Below are 24,376 nucleotides of genomic sequence, written 5' to 3' on the forward strand. Positions count from 1 at the left end.
TTCACAGCCGTGACATCCCCAGCAGAGCCTGAATCTTATCACTCCGCAGCGGCATGACGAGCTCTTCATTTTAGATCTCTGGAGCGAAAGCATTTTTGTTTCTAACCTTGGGGCCCCGCTGCTCACCAGCAAAAAAATAAATTAAAAAAAAGGAAGCAAGCCTGAGTGAACTGCTGTGGCTGTGTGTGTGTGTTAACTGAAGCAAGAGAGTTAAATGTGCAGTCCTAATTAATCACGAATAGGAAAAAGACAAAACTACAATGCGTGGCTCTAAATAAGAGTCTACATTGATTTTTGCTACATTACATAGCTTCTACAGTATTTAGCTGTCCCATTAAATTGGCTATATTTGTACGCCATTAAATTTACAACGTGTAGGGTCAATTTAAATGGAGAAAACTGGTGCTTTTTTGATTTTGGAATTGTGTTGTGGCGTTATTCTATAACATTATATTATATTGGTTGCCTTACAAAGGACCTGCTGCACACAAACCTTTCCAAAAAAAAACCCCACAACAACAGCGTTTGTTACAATCTGTACATTGTAATTAGAGCTGAGGAAGCAATGGGTTTACTCCTAATGAGTGTACAAGAACAAACTGGTGATTTGATCCAAATTCGAGGCTGTGAATCAGACGTGCAGGCTGCATGCTCCAGCGCCAAAATGTTGCTCCAAACTGTGACTCCAAATCAATGAGCAATTATGCCCTGTGGATGTTTTCCCTTCATTTTCTTGCCACTCAATGAATCATGAAAAACGGAGAGAGGGAATCATTAAAAAAAAACGGTTGTTTTTTTTCTAAATGAAGTGTGAGACATTTCGGGACGATAGCTGTTTTTAATTATTTGCCATTAGCTCAGTTCCCTAAGCTCCCGAGTTGTTTGTCAAATTTTTGTTGCTCTTTAATTCAACCAAGGAATGTGTATTTTTTTACTATATTACATACAACAAAAATGTTCCCCTCAAATTCACAATAGCCAAGATCCATCCGCTTTTGATACAATGTTTTGACAAATGTTTTGTTTACTTATGGGCGCGTGGAGCCTGCAAAGCATGCGTACGTTGTGCCGCATTTACTGATGTGTGCAACCAACACAACTGACACAAAAATGTCAGAACTCTTTCTGAAGTTAGACCACCAACTCAGCACGCCAGACATTCACGATATCTTCTACTCGCAGAAATACTATAGTTACTTATTTGTAAGCCTGTGTGGGACCTAACTTTGCTCTAAATTCTGACTCTCAGTGGAAATTGAACACGTACATAAACACACCATATCTGTTCTGGATTTGGGCAGTATGTGGCAGCGGTTCATCTTAGATTGCTAACTTTTGACTTTAAAGTTCCCAGTGCTTTGTAATAAAGTGCAGTCGTTGGGAAGAAAATGTCCCAATTTAGCTTTAAAGTTGAAGTGTCCTCTCGGCGGCATCCTTGATGAATTGATAGCAGCTCTTTTAATATGACTGCACTCCTCTCACACTTTCTCCGTGTTGTGTACTTGACTGACACAAATCAAATTAGCACTTCTGAAGGTAGCACGTACACACCGCATTGAGTTCAAAAGTCTGATCTCCTCAGCCTTTCCATAAATATTATAATAATGGCATTGTGAGTTATGAAGTGTCATCATTTCACATTTAAAATCCGCCATCATTTCTGTACAGATCTCTATAGAGTTTACATCTCATTCAATTTCTATGATTCTAAAAGTTACTTGTTTTGGTTGCTTACAAATATCCAAGCTATCCATAGTGGGAGAATATTCCCCCAAATTAATTCAAGCCATGTTTGCATTATGTAATGCATCTGATTTCATAGCTTGGAAATTTATGTACAACTACAAAAGAGTGCGGCCCTTGTAATGACCAGATTGTGGAGTTTTCATGAGATGCAAATTCCATTTGGAATTATCGTAGCAGCTTCGGATGTCATAGTAACGGTTACTAGTGACGTGACGCGTGCGTCATTCATTAACAGGCTACATTGTACTAAAAGCATTTTGCATCCTCTATTCAATAAATCTAATAACAATAATTTCTTCAGAATACTGTGGTCAGGACTGAACACATGTTTGGAGTCAGTCCATCAACAACAAATAGGAGAGCCAGGCATCATTTAAGCCTTGCTCAGCAACCATGGCGTCTGGGCCAATCACTTCAACAGCACTCCCAACCTGTAAAAATCAAAAGATAAACAATTGATTCCAAATCTAACTCACCATCTGCACCACTATGATGACTGGTTGTTGTGAGCAGACTCACAAACTGCAAGCGCTGTCATCACAGGAGCACGGAAGCAATTAACTGAAGCAAAATATGCAATATGATGTTTCATCTTCAGTGTGCGTGCGCTTGAATCACTCCAGCCGACGACATAAAAAGCCTCGTGCGATACATTCGATGCCTCGTTTAAGGCTTGCTTTGGAGAAAATTCACATTTAAAAAAATCAAATAAAAGGTTGAAGGGGATTGAGTAACTGAGATTTCAAAGATTTCTGATGCGGTCGCCACTCTTTTGACCTTTGACCTTTTTTTCTGCCGCTTTCTCGCGTAGGTAGTGTCTTTCGTAGTTTCAAAGTCGGCCGACGGTTTTCAAATCTTGCCGTGTGCCCCAGGGGCTTCATGGAAGATGAAGATGTGGCCAACGCTCGCACGTTTTGTTCAAAGATAGCACTAAATTGACATATACTTTGAAGTCTGATCAAAATTCTTGTCGGAAACTTCAAACTAAATCATATCATCATGTTTTATAGGTGATTGCTTAGCAGACCTCAGTAGACCTATGTTGTGTGTTTTTAATCTGATGTCTGCTTGCTCCTTTTATCTTAAATAAAGATGATCAAAAAGCACTCCAGATGCAATCATTTCAGCTAAAGGATTGACTCGGGCAATTATTTTGAGGAGAAGATGAAGAATGTGTGTCGAGCTACCTACTATTGAGTTGTTAGCTGTCGTAAATGGAAGATCAAGTAGCAAGAGCAAATCATTGCTAATATATCTAATCTCCATGAGAAAATTCACATCATCTCTTCTAACAGAAGTCATTTCCTTTTTCTCCTTAAGTGAACCTAACGTGTTGTTCTAAAATCCCACCTGGACAAATTAAGTAGCGTACATTTGGAGCAATTACTTGAAACAAACTGCCCAGCAGTACATTTGGGCATGCAGGGGAATATTCTAAATATTTTATAGCAGATTTGAGATGTGCTGTAAAATGAGTCCGTTGATTATATTCTACAAAATCAAGTATTATTTATTCGGTGGAAAAGCTGGAGAAAACAAATGTGCATTTTCCTCTTTCAATGTTGTCACCCAAATGGAAGTATGTGGAATAATATTTGTTGCGTTGTTAATTTGACCAAAATGTTGTCATGCACCATGCCGCTCGAAGAGAATGGAACAAAAAAAAAAAAAAAATCGATCTTTTGTCCTTTCTGTTTTAAGTGGTGTGAGACGAGAACCATTTGTTGAAATTGAAGGGAATCGGTTCATGAAGTGAGAAGAAAAACAGAGGGCCCGTCAACGGTAATTGAACCCAAATAGCCCTTGGCTTTACTGTGAATATGGTGAAAAATAAGGAAATACCTGTGTTTTGTCCCTCACAACTCAAATGAGAACAGTACCTCGACACATTAAACCCCAGTTGTGTCCAGAAGCCGCTGGACTTTTTTTTTTCCCACCCAAATCTTGATGTGTATTACTAACAGGCTGCTCAATTTGTGAGCTTGACTTCGATTAACAGGGCGAAGAAAATCACTGTTAGCCTCTTCCAAAGTTCCCCACCACATCACAAGGTGCAAAACACTAAATCAATAGTAAAGGAGCTAACGGACAGCAACGGACAGTGAAAAGTGCTCAGACACAGGAATCCTGCCTCGGGAGTTGGATATTTGACATTTGATCACATCTAATAGGCAAATGTTTGCCTTACAAATAGACGAGGCCACTGACAGAAATAGCCGTTACTGTGTTATCGCTTAGGCCTATTTTGACATGTCAGCATTATTGCTGCGTAAATGTAATGGACTTTTTATCCTATTCCCGAATAGCTCAAATGTAAGCGGTATTGTTGGAAATTCTCCAATATCCAGGGTGCCTTGGACTTTCACTGCTTGCTTCCCCCACTGCGCCAGAGGAGCTCAACGTAAGAAAAGAGCTATGGTGAAAAAAGGCTGAAAAATTCTGTTTTCAGGATGAGTGGCTGCATCATTTTTCTCAAGACATGCTATGTGCAGTGACTCTTGACAATAAAAGATCATCATGACAGGAACTGATTGATTGTCAGCGCCGCAAACATCTCAATAGTGCGCATTTGTGACCTTCCATAGAAAATCAGCCATGCCAGCAGTAGAAGGCATTCATAAATTGGCATTCCTCTCTCCGCATGAATATTTTCCTGCTGAGCTGCAATTTCTGAATGCTTCGAATAATATACAGCACACTGAGACAATGCATACATAACCTCTCGTTACTGCACGAGATAAGCGTCACGTTTCATCCTCCACTATGTTGCATACAAAGATGATGAGTCATCATTTGTACAACAATGTTCCAAGGTCTCATAAAAGGCAGTCAGAAGTGGCAAACGAACAGACAAAGAAAGATTCAGAATGATCCACTTGAAGTCTTGGTTGGCAATCGCCAGGCGCTTTAAAAGAAATGCTGAGCTGTGGCTGAGGAGCACAACTCAAAGAAGGACTCGAGGAGTCACACGGATGATAGCTGTAATATGTCCACCATGTCTCTGTGGGTGTGCTTTCACTATCTGAGTAAATAGAATCTCTAGCAGGTCAGTGTTTCAATATGTTGTGTGGACTTTTCTTGAGAAAGCAAACATGAGTCACCTTTGGAATGTTTAACAATAAAGCACACTGGGCATATTCGTCACGTTTTTACTACACAGTGCTGGACTCCTGGAGGCTCATGAATATCTAGCAATTTTACAAATCAATGAATTCACAAAATACGATCAAAGGAGTTTTGTTTTTTTCGAGGCTGCAGCAAAGCCAGACATTATGGATGACAGACAACATGATGGCAAGATTGGTCACGACGAAGCTTGCGATGCACTGTATTTAATGGCGGTCGGCCGTGGCATCTGCCAGAAGCCCAAGCAATGACCACATCTGTCACATGGATTTTTTTCTTGGGACATTAATGGCTCATTTTAGTATTTTGACAAGAGTGACATTCTGCCATACTAAAGGCTGATCACCCTCTAGTGCCTAGCCTTTTCCACACAAACGTTTCTCGTATTTTTTATTTATTTTAGACTTGCTTTGGATAGTAATGTGAATTCACTTGCAAAAAATTGCTCCCCCCCCCCCATGGGCCTAGGATATTTCAGTCATAAAGTTTATGAGCAACACTCCCAATGTTATGATATAAAAGCTCTTGAAGGCGCGTGACGCACATCGTATTGCTTTATAAGGACATGAATAGCACAAGCCGGTGCTCGATAAAATTGAACAGGAGATCGACTTTATTGCAAAATAAAACAAATAAGACCAGAATAGTGGTATCATCTCTTTTATTGTGCTGGATGTGTTTCCCCCGCTTCTGTGTGTGCTAACAAGAAAAAAAAGAAAAAAAACAATGGACAAAGCATATTGGTACAGCTCAAGCAGAGGTACAGGTACATTTGAAAGTCCTTGTAACAAAAATGGTCAAACTTTATCATGTCAACAGATGGGTGCGCTTAAAATATTTTTTATCCTTATTTTAAAAAAAAAATGTAGTGCAGCGCTTGAGGGGGGGCTGCAGGTTGCCCTCAAAAACCCTCGGAACACCATTAAGACGAAACAATTTGTCGACCCTCTGTCATCCGCAAAGTTGCAGTCATTATTGCAGCCTGGAGACTTTTGGAGACAACACTGTCAGTATGGCAGAATGTTCGTGAGATCCAGCGGCTGAGAGCGCTGCCTTTTATGTGATACCTGACGCCTGACAATAAGAAAAATTCCATATGCACCATTGAGTTTAATGAGCAGGTGCAATCCGTGTGGGAAAACTCCTCGTTTGAGAATAGCTCCATTCTCTCACCTTCCAATTCTGCATAAAGATGTTAACAAATCCACAGCTAGTTTGATTGGATATTTTTAGACGTGTAAGAAACAGAAATATTGCTTTGGAGGAAAGAAGAATCCACCTGATGTCGTCAATGTGCAAACTAAAGACAGCATTATCAACACCGCCTCATTGCTTGAGAAAAAATCACCCCTACAATTACTTGATTTTTTTTTTTTTTTTTAATACCTTACAGCAAATGAAATCATACAGGTGATTTATATTTGCAAATGTGTTTATCTTTTTTTAGTGGTGGGCAAAGTTCCATCATAAAATAAAAATGAGAACAAGATTAAAGTCTACTTGTGGAAAATTATCTTTAATTGCTTGTATACAAATCTCTGGATAGTCTGGCCCCTATCAAGTAAAAAATGCAACAAATAAATATTACATTAGCTGTTTATTTATGAAAACATGCCTCTAAGTGAGCTTTTTTTTCCCCCCACAATTGCCAAGTGAAATTTAGCTTGATGGGAGTTTGAGAGTCTGTGGAAAACAACATTTTGTATGGAGCAACTAGAACATTTAAATATTTTTCAAATTAAGTATAAATTACAATTTTATTCAAATATATTCAAATCAGATTAGATATCTGACATCTTTAAACAAAACACTAAAACATTCAATGTTTTTTACATATGCAAAACACGGAAAAGATTAGGAACGGCTGCTTTAATGGAACGGGGGCGGCGATAATGGAAATACAAAAGCACACGATTTAAAAGTGTCAAGCCAGAATTCCATGCATTAATCTGGACTATGCAAGTCTTTGTGCAGTGTAGATAAACCCAAGAATATTGGTACATTCCAATTTATGCTAATGTTGTTTGTTTATGAGATCAAAGCTGTTATAGGGCAAAAGCGCAGCTGTTGATGTTGCGCTTTGTCTTTCATTCTTTATGCATTGCATTGTCTTTCTCTGTGTCAATACACTTGGCACGTAACGATGGATATGGATAATGGATTGTGGACATATGGATATTAGACACACACACACACACGAAAGCATTATTTTGGTTCCTATAGACGACGACATTGCCGGATCAAGGCAGCCAGCAAGCAAATTTTTAATTTCATGGTTTCTGTCAGTACATTTGTGTCCTTTATAAAGTAGCGCATTTTTAAAGTCACAGTTTGGGAATGTGCAATTTCTTCAGGTCAAGAAGGTTCTCCTATTTATCTGCACAGATGTCCTCCATGTTTGACAATATTCAGCCTGCAGTTTGTAGCCCTGGGCTCTGTTGGGGGCCCACTTGACCTCTGAGGAGGTCGGGGGCACCTGAAATGGATGCAGCCCCTGTGGAGCCCAATCATGCCAGGCTTTTTAAAGTAGAGCTGCATTGTTACAAATGCTTGATGGAAGAATGCTCTCCATCAATGCTCAAGTAAAAAGCAACTCTTCACCATCATGACCAAAAGAAAACTCTCAATTTAAAATGATAAAAGCAATCCTGAGAAAAGGACATCAAAGATGATAAACTACGACAAAAAAAATAAATAAAAATACAATTTAGGTAAAAAAATCTGACACGCAATTGTACATAGGGCTAATTCCTGATACCCTGAATAACTTGAACATGTGAACCAGTGCTTTTGCTTACTTTTGCTAACTTTAATAATGAAAAACTTTGTTTATCCAAAGTGCTGGAAGGTTAGTGCTGTCAAAAAGTTGCTGTGGCTCCTTTAATTTTCTGCTGAATACAATGATGTTAGCAAAACACGCAATTCCAGCCTATTGTTAGAAGGGGCACTTGTCAGGTGCTATTATGAGCAGTAGTTATCAGGTCAAACAGGAAGCTTGCTGCGGGCTAAATGAGTGAGCACGCTGGGACGCGCGGCACAAACCTCTTGCGCTGAATGGCTTTTTCTTTTGTTTTGTCTCCTTAGGCATGCAACAATCTAGAGCAGACAGCCATGCATAGTGCTCATCACCAAGTTCTGACAACCTTTAACAAAACTGCAGCTTGAAAAGTCGTTTTTGAAGAAGTCTCCCGCTGCGCTTTCTTTGGGGATGGCTGAGTCACAGTGAGACAGAAAGAGAAGTTGAGATATTGGATGAAAATTCACACAGTGGGAAACATGCAAATAAGAACTACAGCATTGTTAGGAAAACACAAGTGCATTGATGAGATTTTGGTTAGACTTCTGTTTGATGACTCCTACAAGCGTTAATTTAGTTCTCAGTTGCACGGCTGTCAAACTTTTCACTGTATTTGTTGGAAATGGGGAGAGTCTTTAGGCATCTATAGGTTTCAAAGTGCTTTCTATTAGGAGATTAATGGCTTGTGTAATGATGAAAAATATCCACATCATCATAAATTTGTCTCGTAGTAAACTTTACAGAGCATATTTCCCTCAACGCCATAAATGTGTCAGTTGAAGAGCACGTCCCCTCACAGCCATTACTTTAACTGGATGGATGGCTTCTTGCCAGACAAAATATTGTCTTTTCTATTAGAGCTGCTCAATAAGTGGCAAAAGTAGACTGGAGGCACAAAGCTTCAAAGAAAATTGCTGCAGGAAAAAAGCTTTCTGTTTCCATGGCAGGTCATACAAAAAAAAGATCCCTTACAATTGAGTCGAATTGAAGTTTAGGAGAAATTTAGTCTTTCAAATAATACATTCAAATGAAAGGATTTTTGTGAGATCAGCGCAAGTCTGTGATCAACGTGCACTGTTTCTTCTTCTGTCTGGTCATGAATTCATACATCTTTACTGGACACAGAAAACATCATTGGCTATATTTGCGTAATCACGCCCCCGACTAGACTAGACTAGACCATAGTCATGAAGATTCCAGTACAAATCTCAATGAAAGCACAGCTCTTTTTAGCCATTAAGGGACTCAGCGATTGGCTTATTGATTTTACAGGTACCAAATGCCTCTGCAGAAGTCTGCATTCTCCACATTCTCTTGTTTCCTATTGATTTTCCTCCGCGCCTCCATTCGTCGAGGTGCGTGACCTCCCGTTCGAATGCATACGGAAACTGCTGCTAGGTTCTTTCACTTTAATTAGGCCAGTAAGTATACAAGGGACATTTTTTCTTACCCGCATGTAACTTTATCCGCTCCCATTGCAGTTCTCCACGACACGCTGGTTTGCTGCAATTCAGGATTCCGGTGTTTGTGGCAGTTACATTGGGTGGAGTAAAGTGTATTGTGTTGGTGTCCATGCAATAAAAAAAAGATATTGACTTGCTCAATGCTGCATATGGCTCAATAAATAAAAGCCCCAGCCACTTTTCACAGCGCCACTTGCTTGACAACTGTCATCTGTCCACTCTCCCGGCATGCCAAGCAACAGTCGCTTGGTTATTGTAGCCCGCATACAAGCGCTTATAAATAATCAAGCTTTTGTGGATTGGGAAAACGTGTACCAAAAACAATGGAGAAGCCTTACTGATTTGACTGTGCCAAATTAACATCATCTCATGACTCATTAATAAAGGCAATGGATCATAACCCGCTCATTCTTTGAAAGCAAATTTATTTTTTTATGAGGATTGGCTCAGGTTTTGACACTGAGTGTCAGCGACGTTTTACTCAAGTTTTGAAAGACTGGAAGCTTTTCATCATAAAGTGATTGAAAGCAGAGTAAAATGTTAGCTGCCAGAATATATAACCCTTATGGCTCCAGCTTGGCTCTTGTCCGAAAGTACGCTTTACAGTCGACGTCAATCAGAAGATGACACTTTAATTGAATCCTGATTTTCCTGCCGCAAAGTTTTCGAACTTTTCTACTCTCTAAAATAAATGACGTGACAGCTAACATTTAACAAGGTCTCAAGAAATAGTTGACTGCCTTCGCTTAACGTTTCACTATTATGAGATCATAAAGAAGCCTCTAAGTGATTGCAACTTGATTAAAGAGATAAAAGCTTCCTTTGCCAAAGAGGGCCTTGCTTCTATTTACAAACTATACCTGTATATAGTCAGTTAAAAGCCTCAAGATGCGCCATCATGAAATCATGATGTGAAATGCATTGAAACGTCTTTTTTTTTCCCCCTTATTGACTTTTTATGGTGCAAAAAAAACACATTTTGGATGTTTTAGGGGAACAGATGAATTACATTTCCATTATTTTAAATGGGGAAAGGTGATTTAACATGAATGTTTTGAGATATAGGCATGGTTCACACAAAATCATACCTCAAGGCTAAACTGAGGGCAGTGGAATCCCTATGGCAAGCAAATCCATTTCTGAACAACATTTTCAGATAAATATCTCCTCGGATCCCAAACCATGTTTCAGTGGCGGAATGCATTCTCACACAGCGTAAAGCGCTGTGCATCACATATTTCACATACAGATATGATCTTTACAAAACGTTGTTGTTGTTTGTTTTATACAGTTCTAATTAGACCTCAGTGTGGCTTCCAAGAAAATGAAATGTGCAAGCGATTGTGCGATTAGGAAGCGATGGAATGTGTCGCTGCTCTGGCTGCGTCCTCTATGCTAATTTCCATTCATTTTGATGAGAAAAATATTTGCAAGCACGGACTTGGAACAAATTGTGCATAGGCAATAATAATACATACAAAAATCTCTTGCAGGACAGATAATCATCTCATTCATGAACATTAAAAGTTCATATTAGATATGTCCCAAAAAAAAAATAGAGTACATGCAGCCATAATGGAGGGTTCATTTATTAGTGAATGGAGATGTGATTTTTTTTTTTTTTTTTTTACTCTGGCTGCTGTATACAGCCTGGCTTGTTTCTGGTCGCTCTCTTGGCATCAGCATATGTCAAATTGAAGTTTAAAAAAATGATGTCTCAAATAGTTGAGCCTTGAGGGATACACACATCGCTGGCCAAGAATTTGTTGCTTGGCATTGCCTCTACCACAGATCGCTGGTGTATGTTTAATCCGTCACTCATCTCATGTGCTTGTGGAATGTGAATCAGAAGAGAAAATACAGTACTCGCTTTCCACTGTGAAGGTCAAGTCAAGGATTCGGAGTCCCATAGTTGGTGATACGGGATTATAGAAATGTTTGCTTGTGCAACAATAGGATGAGCTTGTAAGCTAAGAGTGTCACTGGGTGATGATTGTGTAACGTGTGAGTCAGACCTACTAACAAAGTGTGTGCTGCTCATTGCTTGGATTCAGCGCTTCTCTGATTGGGTTGGGTTATTCTATGAGCAAAGCGTCAGACTTGTTATACTCATATTTGCAAAGATGTGTTTTTTGCTGTTGTCATCGGCTCAAACAAGCATCTTCAAAAAGCTCTATTTCTGGCTCTGTGGTTTAAATAATAGATGAAACACAAGAAGTCAATAAGCTATATATCTATCTATCTAATCTAATATCTGAAAGCTGCAATTTTGAACGAGTGCCTTATTGAGGGCCGCGGCAATCCTTTTTTTGAGGCATCACAAAGAAGATTCGCCTCATTACCCGTGTCTACCGCATAGTGTTCTTAAGCTTTGGATTTACAGCCTGTCATTGGGTAAAGCCTTGAATTAGCTTAATAAGGAGAGCTAGACACATGACTTAAACCTCACGTGGAGAGTGACAGCAAGCCAATATGGCGTTGTTACACTTTGTTGTGCAAGTATGATTGGGGGGGATGCTATGTGAAAAAGCCACACCAGATGGTATGGATCTCATATCCATTTGTGAATAGAAACAAAAATAGACATCTCTTAAATCCAAATGAACTGATTTTGGTTTTGAACTCTTTGGAGCAGCAATTCAGAGTGTCTTGCCCAAGGAGACTTGGACAGTGGACAATTGATTGACTGACCCCTCGATCATTGGACTGGCTCTACCTCGTGAGCCAGCAGTGGTTTGGAAATGCTTTCTGCTTTGCACCCGTGACGTGACACGTCAACACCTTTCTGCTTCGGCATGTGGGAAAAAAAACATCCATTAAGCCATTAGCACATGATTGCAGCCATCGGCTCTCTATCCACGTCCACGAGGTGTATGGTATGCGTGATCCAAATGGTTTTGTATCTTTTTGGCAAGAACATGAGAAACACATTAAGCTCATCGTACATCATCACCAAAGTGCATGTTAGTGCTGGTTTGGTGGTGTAATTGAAAGATTAGCATGGCTACAGGATGTGGAGAATAGAGAGCATGATTTAAATGCAAGAGAATTCACTCAAAAGGGGACCTCAGCTCACACTTAATGTGTTCATTTAAAAACAGTCGCTTGCTGCACCTTCTGTAAAACAGATTGCAAACTGTCGGGAATGACCCAATGTCTTAAAGCAATTTTGGAGCTTACCATTAGGTCGCCCAAAACAGTAATACAATCTAAGAGACACTGGTGTAATAGTTTAGCAAAAAAAAAAGGAAAAAAGGAAAAAAATCTCTGTGCACTGTACATTATGATCCTATGAACATATGATCACTGGCATGTGAAACTTTGCCTTAGGCACGTAAATACGTATAAAGATAATTAGACTGTATTTGTCCTGATTTTTACGCCTTCCTGACCAAGAGCATTAACGGCCCGAATATCTTCTAAGATTGTCCTCCTGTCTGACGTGTGATACAAATGCATTTTCCCAATAATAGTATCTGAAATGAGTTTAGGCTGAAATGTTTAAATATTAAACATGTTCACCGTGCCCTCAACGCTACTTGTGTCGCAGCTACTCTGTGCTAAAAATGAGAATCTGTACAACAGCAAATTCATTGTTTATATTGTGACGCTGCAGTAGAACAATTCCGTGGTGGCAAATGGGAATAAAAGTGTAGGAATAGATTTGGCTTTCTTTCTGTGTGTTCACTGGCGACTTTCATCATGTTGTTTGTGTTGTTTTGAATGCATGCTGGGACTTTTCCATTTAGTTGCCACAGCTGGCAGTGGTTGAATGAACATTTCCACAGGTCATGTGGCTTGACTTTATTTTCCAAGAATGCATTCCATGTCCCTTCCTTCAGTGTAGTGATCCGCATATAGAATTCAGTTGTATGCGGGCGGCACACTATTTTCGTTTAGGTGGCTCAGCCGAATATGCCACTTCACATATGTTTGAGTCTGTTTGTTTTTAGTCTATATATTTCCTACTTTTTGGTTTGGTACAAAAATCAAGGTCACAAAAGTGCACAAAATGTTTGGCAGAAGTTAGGCATCAGTATTAGTGATTTTTCAGGTCGCAAGGTCATTTTAAACGAGCCCTACCGAGAAGAACATTTGCTGCGTTTGAAAACACAATTCATACTTGAATCTAATCCTAAGGTACGTATATACGTAGCGGCTGAACAAAGCAAATACTGAATAGTTAATGTTAATTTTCTTGCATGGTGAGATAATGAGTTCTTACTTTGTGTAATGCAGTGACTTGTAGGCAATTAACCTTTGAGGTGCTAACTGAAAGCCTCAAGGCCGTCAAGGTAATATGCAGTAACTCCTAAAACTTTATTATTATTCCTAAAATAATGAGCTAGTTCATTTTTGACACCCACCTTTATAATAGAGCTCCTTTAATGAGCATCTTATTATTCAGTCTAAAGTATGTCCATCCATCTAGTGACTATCAGGCTTGTTCCCATTATTGAGTTGGTCAGCAGCAATTCCTAGTTAAAGAGAATGAAAAAGGAGAAAATTGAAGCATAATTAGGAGTGGTGGGTTGCAAAAATATCTATCAACAATAACAGCATCCTCGATGCACAATATAAATTGTCAAGTCTTATGAACGATTGAAAAGAATAGCCACCGAGAGTGTTTGGTAATTTGAGTTTCAGTTTCAAAAAATACTTTAGCACATTGCTTATTTTCTGTCAAAACTTCACAGTTGCCATCTTAGGTGAAAAGATAGTCGGTGATGCCCCGACTCACCGGTTGTCAGCTGATGCAGTTTGATGCGTTGAAGCAAGTGGAGAAGAGCACTTGAAGAAAGCAGCCTTCAAAGAAGCCACTGAGATCGGGGCTGCCGAATCGGATTTCTCTTGAGTAGGATAATAGCATTCAGGTCCCTGGAGGCAAAAACAAGGATGTGTCATAAATTATGAATTTGTGGGAGAACAGCAATGGATGGTGGTGTCATGCAATAATTGCTACAGCTCTCCAAAGTGACGCTTGCGAGTACTTGTACCATGTACACTGCAGGCACCTGACCAAAAAGACAAGTAAGCCAAATTGCTGCTGCCCTCACTTATCATATTCAGCTAAAACCTGGTTCAAAGTAAGGTTGGGTGTACATACTTTGGTCAATTTATGGCCGCGGTGAGGTTTTGGAGCATCTCATGAACTGAGTGAAATGATTCACTCGCCTTAATTTACTTCAATCCTTTTCTATATCTGAATGCAAAGCTTTAATGAATTAGTGTGGATTTCAAATATGGCGCCTTAGAATTAGCAGTGCTTTGCTAATATTTCTGTTTTTTTTTTCCCCACACCTTTTTTGTTATTTAATGCTCTTTGTACATTGGACCTGTGATTGATAAAGTGAAAGAAAGCTGAAGCCATGCAACCCCCAGTTCAAGCTGAAGTAACAAATATTCTAGTCTGCTGAATGATATCAGCCAGAGTCAGAATATTAGACACAAGATAATGAGATCCAATCCACCAGTTAGATGAAAAAGTGTACCACTAAAACATAATTATGCCTTTAGAGGATTTTTAATTAGTTCATTCACTTTACAATTTGCATGTAAATCAGTATCGTATAGACAGAGCGGGAGAGATGGAAGAAGTCTCCGGGAGTTGACTTGCTCAAGGTTTCCTATTCATTAGTCACAAGGAAACGGGCAGCACTCCAACAACCATGCCCTATTTTCATAATTTGGTCATGAATTGTATCCTGATTTTTTTTTATTTTTTTTTTTTCTCTCCTCTGCTCATTTTGTCTGCAGCAGGTTTCTAATCGTCAATCTTTTGATCCTAAAGAAAGTACTTAGCGCCGTATCTTCTCATAAAGAACTACTGTTCCGGTTGTAAACAGTATAATATTGTAATTGTAGGAAAATCAGAGTGTTAACGAGTTAATGCCACCTTCATTTAACGCGTCATTATTTTTTCTGCCAATTAACACATCCCTTTTATTTGTAAAGCCTTGTAGTCGGAGGATTACGGTCCCGATGCAGCAGACGCGGTCATGTATGAATTACACTGCAACCAATATACGCAATGCGCTACAACGGAGGAGCATCCTCACCTTTAGGCTGCTGCTTAGCAGTTAACATTGTGCTACAGCTCTCAAAGGGGTCTGCATGGGCACTCTCAGACTCTTCAGCGCCAAGAGCTAGGCCGGTGTAGTGCCATCCCTGGCCAAGATCTGACTATTGTCACTTGGAGCGACTCCAAGGAACTTGCGATTTCGACACGAGGCGTATTTATTTTCCGCTCATGTGGCATCAATTAAATTCTGGCTCATTTGCTGGGAAACTGCTTCACTAATGACAATGCTCATTAGTATTAAACAGCAAAATGAAGGCATACAACATGCAAAAGTGTTGCTGCAATAATAATTCATAATAATATATGCTGACTACAGTATTTCAACATAACACTAGCGGTGAAAAGGAATCCAAGGAGTTGAGCATCCATTCCCTCTTAAAGGACGAGGATTGCATGTGACACTGTGACCACTTCTTATTCTCTGCTTCTCTCCTCCATGTTTTCTTACAGGTTTGAGGGTGAACTGATGAGGTGCTTTACTCTTTCTTCTTCAGCACACAGAGACTTATTTTCTGTCCACCGTGGGAATTCAAGGTCAGTGCATACTGCATACGTACAGTCAGTCAGGCAGGCAGGCTGACTATATATACGTATATTCTGTATTTACAGTGTCTTCAAGCTTTTGTTTGCTGTGTTTAAAACCATACAAATCTTGTTTTATCAACTAAAGTACAGTATCTTGCTCATGGTTTGCCTCAAAAATGGTTTGATCCACCCCATCCCTCAGACGCCATGAGATATAATAAAAAGTACGCTTCAGGAGGCCATAGATGGCTTGAAGTGTTGCCCAAAACTAAGGTCAACGTTGTATTTATTATTTGCAATGATGCTCAGTTGATTTATTCCGTGTTTGGCAGAAAATCCTTTTATTTTCTTCAACTATTCAGTAAGAGGCGAGATCTCAGCTGCAGTGGCATTTGAAAAATGAGCCTGTAGCAGAAGTTTATGTTCACATTTGCACTTTAGTGCTCCAGCATTCATTTTCTTGGAGTCTGAAGAAACCTGCACCATTTATATTTGGCAATGTTTTTATATTTGAGATTTTGCAAATATTTTTATGTACTTTGAGTTTTTTGCTTCATTTAGGTGCTTGCATGGCATGTATTAAACAAATGTCTACTTTTTATCCATCCAACTTTTCTCAGTTGGGAGGAGAACTGACTTTAATTGCTTCCCCACAGATTGCAGCCTCGCAAAGAAACTGGGTTAATTGCAAAAAAAGTGAGCGCCAATTGTGACCTTCACAGAATACTGCCAATTATACTCAGTGCATCACACAGCCCCAACGTGGCGAGAGACTCACTAACCATTGACGTTATATAATTGTGTAATTGCATTTAGAAGAGTTAGGGTTATGACACAAAATGCCATTATGGAATTGGTGTACTGACCTGACTATTTGAAAGAAAACTTTGGCTGCAGAGATAAATGTGTTGTGATTTATTTTATTTTATTTTTTGCCGCGTTTGCCGGTGTCTTTGGGAATCAGATCCGAGTCATTACTACGAGTTACACATTACAAGCAAATTGTGACAAGATGCTTAGGCAAAGGCGAAACCACTAGTGAAAACCGGGGTCAGATTTTGACAGCTTTACTTCGTCTAAGCGAATTTGCTAACCGCAGAGTAATTGGCTGAAATGAAATCACAAACTTCAAGACTGTTAATTGGTCTGATGGGAATGTGTGATCACACTGGCCATGTGTTGTCTGTGCTGTAGCAAATCTTAAACACATTTCAGCTGAATTGGTAGCCTTCCAGCTTAAACATTCATTTTTAGATCTCATTTATATTCAGGCAGGTACTTGTATACTTTTGATTGATTAGAAAACATTTTGTTTAAATTGTATCAGCTTTGATAAGCTGCTTTAATCAAAGCTACTCAAAAGTAGATAAAAGGCCCGTTAATTCAACATTCTCAATATGCATCTAGAAAAAAAAAAAAAACGCTCAATTTATTTTGACCTTACCATTTCATTACTCACACTTGAATCCCATTACATTCTTTTATAGCATGTTGCATCAGAACCAGAGTTATTTGTGAATCAATCCAATGAGCTCTTCCCAGCACAGTGGAGTGCTCTTGCAACTTTGAATAGGAACTGAATTGACCAGTTTTTCTTTTGACCTAACATGTAAGAAACTCACTGGTGATACATTACTGGCATCTGTGAACATTTTTAAAAAAATACCTTCAAAAATTGCATTCAGTCTCATGGACGCTATAAAGACAAACACAAGCTCCGTCGATAGTCTTTATTATTAGAACAGAAGAAAATAGGTATTTGGGGACTAGCTGACTAGAGGTGTGTGTGGGAGCTGTGTTTAGCTGACATGTTTTATTACTCCTTTTGTTTGCCAAGAAACAGTCCTGCCTGAAGGGAAGACACATTTGATATGCTAAACAAAAGATGCTCTCTTACAACAGCGACATCATCCACAATGGAAAATGCAAAATTGATAAGATCTTTCCATGTCACATTGTGGAGTCAAGTGGAACCCTCAGTGGACTGATTGTCCCACATTGTCATTTATTTTTACACCCAAATCAATTTTCCGCTGTGATTTTGTCAAAGCCAATGTCTAATTAGCTCCCCCAAACATGATAGCCTGTCTTAATACTTTGATTTTTATTTCATAAATGCCACACCAATTATCTTTTTTGTGTGTGAGGAAGAATGGTGTTAAGGAAGGACACAGTCATATTTTGGTGAGATGAAATATTGATATATTGCTTTTTATTGATATATTGCCAGCATCAATACACAAAATCAGTAAAAGGGAATGCGGCTCTTCTGGTGGACATGCTGTTATAGTGTCAATAAAATACAATACGATAATCTCAATGAGCTAACTGGTTGGATTGTAGAGTGCAAAATGTATCTTAAAGGCCAAAATGGTACATTCTGCAACAGAAGTAAATACGACTCGTTGTTATGAAAATAGTTATGCCGCCAATTTTTCTGAACAATACAGAGATGCTTTGTTCTTTCTGCAGACATATTTTCAGAAGAGCTGGGATTTCAAGACAAGAGCTCTATTGAAAATGTAGAAAACTTCCTTTTACTTTAGAAATGACCCAAGAACATTAAGTTGTTTGAAATCAATCAAACGCGACAGTCAAACAATCCCTGCAATTTTTTTGCAGATTATGTAAAAAGTGCTTTATAAAACTGTCACAGGGACTCACTCATATGTGCCTCATCTTTCTGAGCTTTGAGAAAATGTGTGGATGCTAAATTCTATGAATGCCTCCCTCAATCTCTATTATTAAACTTGTCCCAAAACTGTCAACACGGCAGATGGAACCACAGAAAAAGTCCCATGGATGAAAGTTCAGTTGCAGTTAAATTTTAGTCTTCACGTCATCAAGAATATTTTGCTCGTCCAGGTGGTCCTGTGAAAATGTGTTGTTTTTTTTTTGTTTTTTTTCTCCGCCTCATATGATACTGAGTGTCAGCTCTTTAATCAAAGGTGTTGTTTCTCCGTCTTGCGACAATTGCTGAGGCAGTTGGTCCTGTTGTGTTTCTCATCTGATAGCCAGCACTATTTTTGTCCCAGGCTGCAAATAGTGGCATATGTGATTTTTTTTATTAATCAGACATTCACAAGGTTTGTTAATGTTGTTTTTGAGCTAACCACAGCCCTAAACGATGGCATGGAAAGCAGTAAATGAAGGTATTGCACTCTGATCATATCAACAGGTAGCAATCTTGCAGGCTTTGTACAAGAGCTTTAAAGGCTGCAACGGTCACAACTGCACTATTCGGGGATTCTTTAAACGGAGATAGCAGAGATGTTCCTGGTTGAAATGGAATTTGTTACTCATTTTCCAACTACTAGCTTGTTCTTGAGAATTGCTTATAAGTCAGCTTTAGAATAATGAGCAAGTATGTATGCATCTGCAGTGCATGCTTGATTACACTAATTTAAAGTAATGGTAGTACAAGTATTAACATTAAAATCAGAGTATGTACAAAAGGCTCTTGAAATGAAATGGATGCTTTATTATGCTTCAGTCAGTCAGTCAGTCAGTCTCTGTAACACGAAGGGGCTCATGTGGTCCATTATTAATTGACTGGCCTTTGAGATAGTGTCGTACTTCCACTTTTGTTTTTATCTTTATCACCTTGTCAGGGCAAAGGATTATTGTGATGCAGAATTCTCCTTGCCAGCTGACTTAGAATGCCAAAAGCATTCACTGCTACTGCTCTGCTGGCTCAGAGGATTCAGTAATTGAATATCCTTTGATGACGGCCCACTTAGCAGCGAGGAAATGGCTTCGGGAGGTCAAACCGGAGGGGGGGGGGGGGCATGCATCATCCCTCAAAACATATTAGTTCCTGTGGCTGAGCCTGGCAGAAAGAAAAACAATGTGGGAGAGACCTCAGAGAAACTTAATCATAATAATAATAATAATAATAATTAATAATAATGATGAAGGAGAATCACTTTAAATATGGACGGATGGACGGACATATGGATGGACAAGCCTGTGCACAGCATGGCCCTGTCAATATTTTAGTACAGACAGTGATTTGACAGATCTTAGAAATAATCGTTGATTGCGGACTCTCCAATCATGTCGGGATAAAATTAATATTCACTGGGAAGAAAACTGGAGATGAGCAACACTTTTCTTTGTAACCAGGCAACACTCCTTGGAAATTCACATTCTCAGAATTGGCCGTTTATTATTCATTTCCTTTATCATTGCAGATTGACTTACTGCAGGCCAAAGACATGCTGCAAATGTATTTGTGCATCAAAGCAATTCAGCTTTTTTTGTCTGCATCTTTTTTCAAAACGTGTTTACCTCAGCAGCCATCATCATTTTTCTATGTGCGTTGTCCACCTCGTCTTTACTTAACAGTGCAATAAATAAGTACGTACATAGAGCAGAAATCAAAGCACTGACCAAAACTGAGGGCAGTTTTATTTTGTGTACACTGGCTGCATTCACCAATACTTCTTTCATACAACCTCAGAAATGTTCTTGACAATAGGTTGGTTATATGCACTCCCACTCATCATAATACAGCATCATGTTCCATAATATCAAATAAGTAAAATAATGAGCTGCACTATGTCACAATTTTGAATGTGTCACCTTATCTTACATATCCTTGATTTAAGTGCGATGATCAAAATAATAGTGGGTTTATTTTCTCCCCACCTTTATTGTCCACTCATTAGTTAGCCCATTAAAAGCCCAAGGCTTGTCCATTGCTAATTACACAAGGTGCCAGCGCTGACTAGATACTAGTAGACTCAGTCTAATTCCAGCAATCAATTATTTGTCTACACGTCTTTGTTGCAAGGGAATAATTAAGAGCATATGTGGTGTTGAGTGCATACATTAGCAATTCTGCCTACACAACCTTTTTGACTGACGAGCATTAGCTTGAGAGGTAGAGTCAAATATTTTTGTTCTCTGAGTTATGTAATAATAATATATAATCTATTTTTCGAATTTGCAGTCAAACATCAAAATGTTTGCAGCTGGCTTTTGTTGGAATGTAAGAACACTTTGTTTTATTGATCAAAGCATCATTGATAAACCAATGGAGTTTTTTTTTCCGCACCTAATTAAAAGATGACACACTTGATGTCAGACTACCAAACATCAGCTCATGCAAATGTGGAACAGCTTTTCATTGGCCTCAACAACGCAACTCTCTGTGAGCTGAGGCTAAAAATATAATTGGCCCGGTTTCCTCATCACTTCCTCCTTTGGGAACTTTCTGCTATATAATAGCTGCTTTCACAATATGCATAGTGTATAGGAAACAAACAAGTCCTTTATCAATCTTTAGCCCATCTTTTCACTAAATTCTTAACTTTTAAATAGTGGCTGTGTTGGGGGTTCTTCAGCCATCTGGGCCCAGCTCTCAGGTTGATAGAGAAAAAAGCACAAGTGAGTTTGACCCGTAAAAATAGAAGCCCGTCAAGCACCTGAGCCGACCAGAGAACTCGGTCTCGTCGCATATGCAGCGAGTCCTTCTGCTAACTTGTTTCCAATCATTTGAAAATATACTGGGCGGCTCGGTGGCGCACTGGGTAGCACGTCCGCCTCACAGTTAGGAGGGTGCGGGTTCGATTCCACCTCCGGCCCTCCCTGTGTGGAGTTTGCATGTTCTCCCCGGGCCCGCGTGGGTTTTCTCCGGGCACTCCGGTTTCCTCCCACATTCCAAAAACATGCTTGGTAGGCCAATTGAAGACTCCAAATTGTCCCGAGGTGTGAGTGTGAGTGCGATTGGTTGTCTGTCTCTGTGTGCCCTGCGATTGGCTGGCAACCAGTTCAGGGTGTCCCCCGCCTACTGCCCGATGACGGCTGGGATAGGCTCCAGCACGCCCGCGACCCCCGTGGGGACTAAGCGGTTCAGAAAATGGATGGATGGATGAAAATATACTGCTGAAAATATCAGCGATCCTAATCGGCGATGATGCAGCCAGCCATGCCGGCCGGTTATGCTTTTGATCAAGCCTCAACGTTCACCCTATATCACGTATCTGCACAATCAAATAAGCTCTATGTTGTGAGATGATTTGCTATTGCCTGGGACTGTCACAGATTAAATATGGTGCTTAGGCTTTGTAGTGTGAAGGACTGCATCTTAATGGCAAATTACAAGCTTCTCTAAAAATGATCTAGTATTTTTGGCTCCAATAATGAACATTAAATTGATGGATCACTTCTTCTGTTTTCTCCCAATCTTTTTTATGAGGTCCCATTTAATGTATCTAATAAGATCCGTCGCTATATTTTGACCTGCGCTTGAGGAACAATGTCTTTAGAAAATCACAAAAGGAAACTACAGTAAGCCTTTGTACATTTCATAAGCTGCATATGTTTGTTGTGCAATGGAATAATTATATTATTATGATTGACTATATATGTTATATAATTATATTATTAATCATAATGATTTATATTGTATGGAATAATCATTTGTTCTTCTATTTTCTGTTTTAGCCATTTTCCGGGCACACGCAGTATTGAAATATTTGATGCTTCCAGTTCCACATTTACAAGACAGCAATTTAGAGCTTGTGCGTGTGTGCATTTGTGTCCGTCGTGATGCATTAGGAACATGTGCTTGATGGACAGCTGTTGACAGAATGCTTTTACTTACTTTTCAAGGTTGAGGAGGAGGGGGGGGGGAATCATTTTGACCCACACAGTTCTCAAATAAATATTTTGAGATGTCAAGCATAAAAAATGTGTCAACTTCCCTCTTCTTTTCTGATTAACCCTGACAAGAAGCACAATCGGGTGGCTGCCTGTCGCACTGAAGCACTTTGCTGCTGAGATAAGGCCAGTGGCATTGAAAACTCCAGTTCCAGGAAGTCAACACAGGATGAAAACTTTTTGTTTTTATCTAAAATTGGCATATTTATTTAAAAGTGTTTCTTAAACTTGAGTCTACCGAGTAGTTATTCCCAAAAATATGGCATTTACTCACCTAAGGGAGGCGCCATTTTTGCTCTCGATGACTTTACTTCTGAATCGGTAGTTAATGTGTGTCAAGCACAGAGATAAATGACATGGCAAATGCCCAACAATGGCTTCCACGAGCTGCTGCAGAGCTAAAGATAGAAGCGACCACAGCACAGGCTTCATCAGCCCGTATACTGTCTTCTTCTTCTGCACGCTGGCCTAGAAACAGAAAAAAACAAGTTCCCCAACCACAAGAATGTGGTTTAATGGCTTGTTCTTGCACAACATAGATTATGCATGTAGCAATGCTATACTGAACACATCCATTTACATCCATGTTTGTTTAAAAATGTATGCCATTTCTAGACACAGGAGAAATAGGGACGTTTGATTGCAGGCAGAATATGGCTTCATATAGCCTTTAAACTTTTTTTGAACTCGAGTGTTTTGTTGTTGTTGATATTTTATGTGCTGGACCAACAAAATTGTGAAGTGGAATGAATGTAAAAGTGAACATGCGTACAGTAAATGTGACAAGTGTGGTGTGCATTTGTATTCAGCCCCTGTAGTCTGATACGGCTGCTCTCTGGAAGTCAAAAATAAACTTGTTCAAAATCAGCTCAAGATGATATAGTATGCTTTAAATCAAACCATCCCGCTGTGTGCTCTGAATAAATAAAGATTGTTCTCTCACCCCTGAGTGCGCAAGAATTGACGCAAATATGTATTTTGTAGATTTTTAATTTGTCTAAACTAAGCATGGCCTGAGTGAGGATGGAGCTTTTTCCCCTCTTTGTTGAATGACCTTCCGTTAAACGTTGGCCAAAGCGCCTCTGTCTCCATCTTAAAAGTTGTATTGATGCGTTTTCATTGGCTTTCCGCTCAGCATGAGACGCAGCCTTGTTTTAGTGTTTTATTGATTTGACTCTTTTTGTGTTATGAATTTGTTTTAATGTATTTGTTTTTAGCTGTCTGATTTATACTTTATGCATAACACTTTGTATGCAGCTGTTGTTGTTTTTATAGCGCTCTACAAATCGAGTTGAGTTGAAACCTTTTCCCATTAAAAAAACAATATACAGTAGTAAGAGGAAAAAGACAAATCAATAAATAAAATAATGAACGGTCCCTGTGAAACAAAACTCAGCTTGTGTACTTTTGAGACTGACGTAGTTGAATTCCTTCATGGCTGCAATCCACCTTTTTCTTGACCTAATTTAGGCGTAGCTTCATGGAATAAAATTAGTTCATCACCTTAATTGATTTTAATTGTCTATTTATGAATGCGTATCTCTGCATCAATCAATGCCATTCAATGAGACATGCACAACCCCCGACTCAGCACTTATTGCAGACGAAAAAAACAAGCAAAGAGCAGGGCTGACCACCAACCTCGGTGAAAGCTCATCTGCAAATCCCTTTCGACAGACGGAGTCAAGGTATACGCAGCAGCCTGCCAAGTTATCGTGAGGGGTCTGTTTGCCAAGAGAGATTGGATCTGATTGAGAGGAACATTACACCAGTCCTTTGATGATCTGATGATTTAAGTTGCTGCACTAGTCGGCATAATAATGATAAAATTAGAATATGCATGTCCTGTGCCGAGCGCCGATAGTTGTGAAAGGCAAGACAAAGTCAGCCTTTGCTGCATATTAAATGTTATCTTTTAGGAGTGCACCTCAGACTAATGAGGGGCCTTCCACTGTTAAACGCTATTGTCCT

General features: G+C 39.4%; 1 protein-coding gene and 1 long non-coding RNA gene across 3 annotated transcripts in view; one reads left to right on the top strand and one right to left on the bottom strand.

The window, feature by feature from the left end:
• Positions 1–24,376, top strand: part of LOC125981238 (leucine-rich repeat and fibronectin type-III domain-containing protein 2) — a 94,419-nt gene that overhangs the window by 51,294 nt on the left and 18,749 nt on the right. For both annotated transcript variants that reach the window (XM_049741180.2, XM_049741179.2), the window contains exon 2: positions 15,665–15,748. The gene's annotated coding sequence lies outside the window, so the exon portion shown is untranslated. The remainder of the gene's footprint in view (positions 1–15,664; positions 15,749–24,376) is intronic.
• Positions 10,699–22,826, bottom strand: LOC125981265 (uncharacterized). Its single transcript, XR_007485863.2, has 3 exons — positions 22,680–22,826; positions 13,874–14,010; positions 10,699–13,610 (listed from the first exon to the last, which is right to left on the bottom strand). It is a non-coding gene; the product is annotated as an uncharacterized lncRNA (long non-coding RNA).

This window comes from Syngnathus scovelli, chromosome 14, assembly GCF_024217435.2.
Source record: "Syngnathus scovelli strain Florida chromosome 14, RoL_Ssco_1.2, whole genome shotgun sequence".
Lineage (NCBI taxonomy): Eukaryota > Metazoa > Chordata > Actinopteri > Syngnathiformes > Syngnathidae > Syngnathus > Syngnathus scovelli.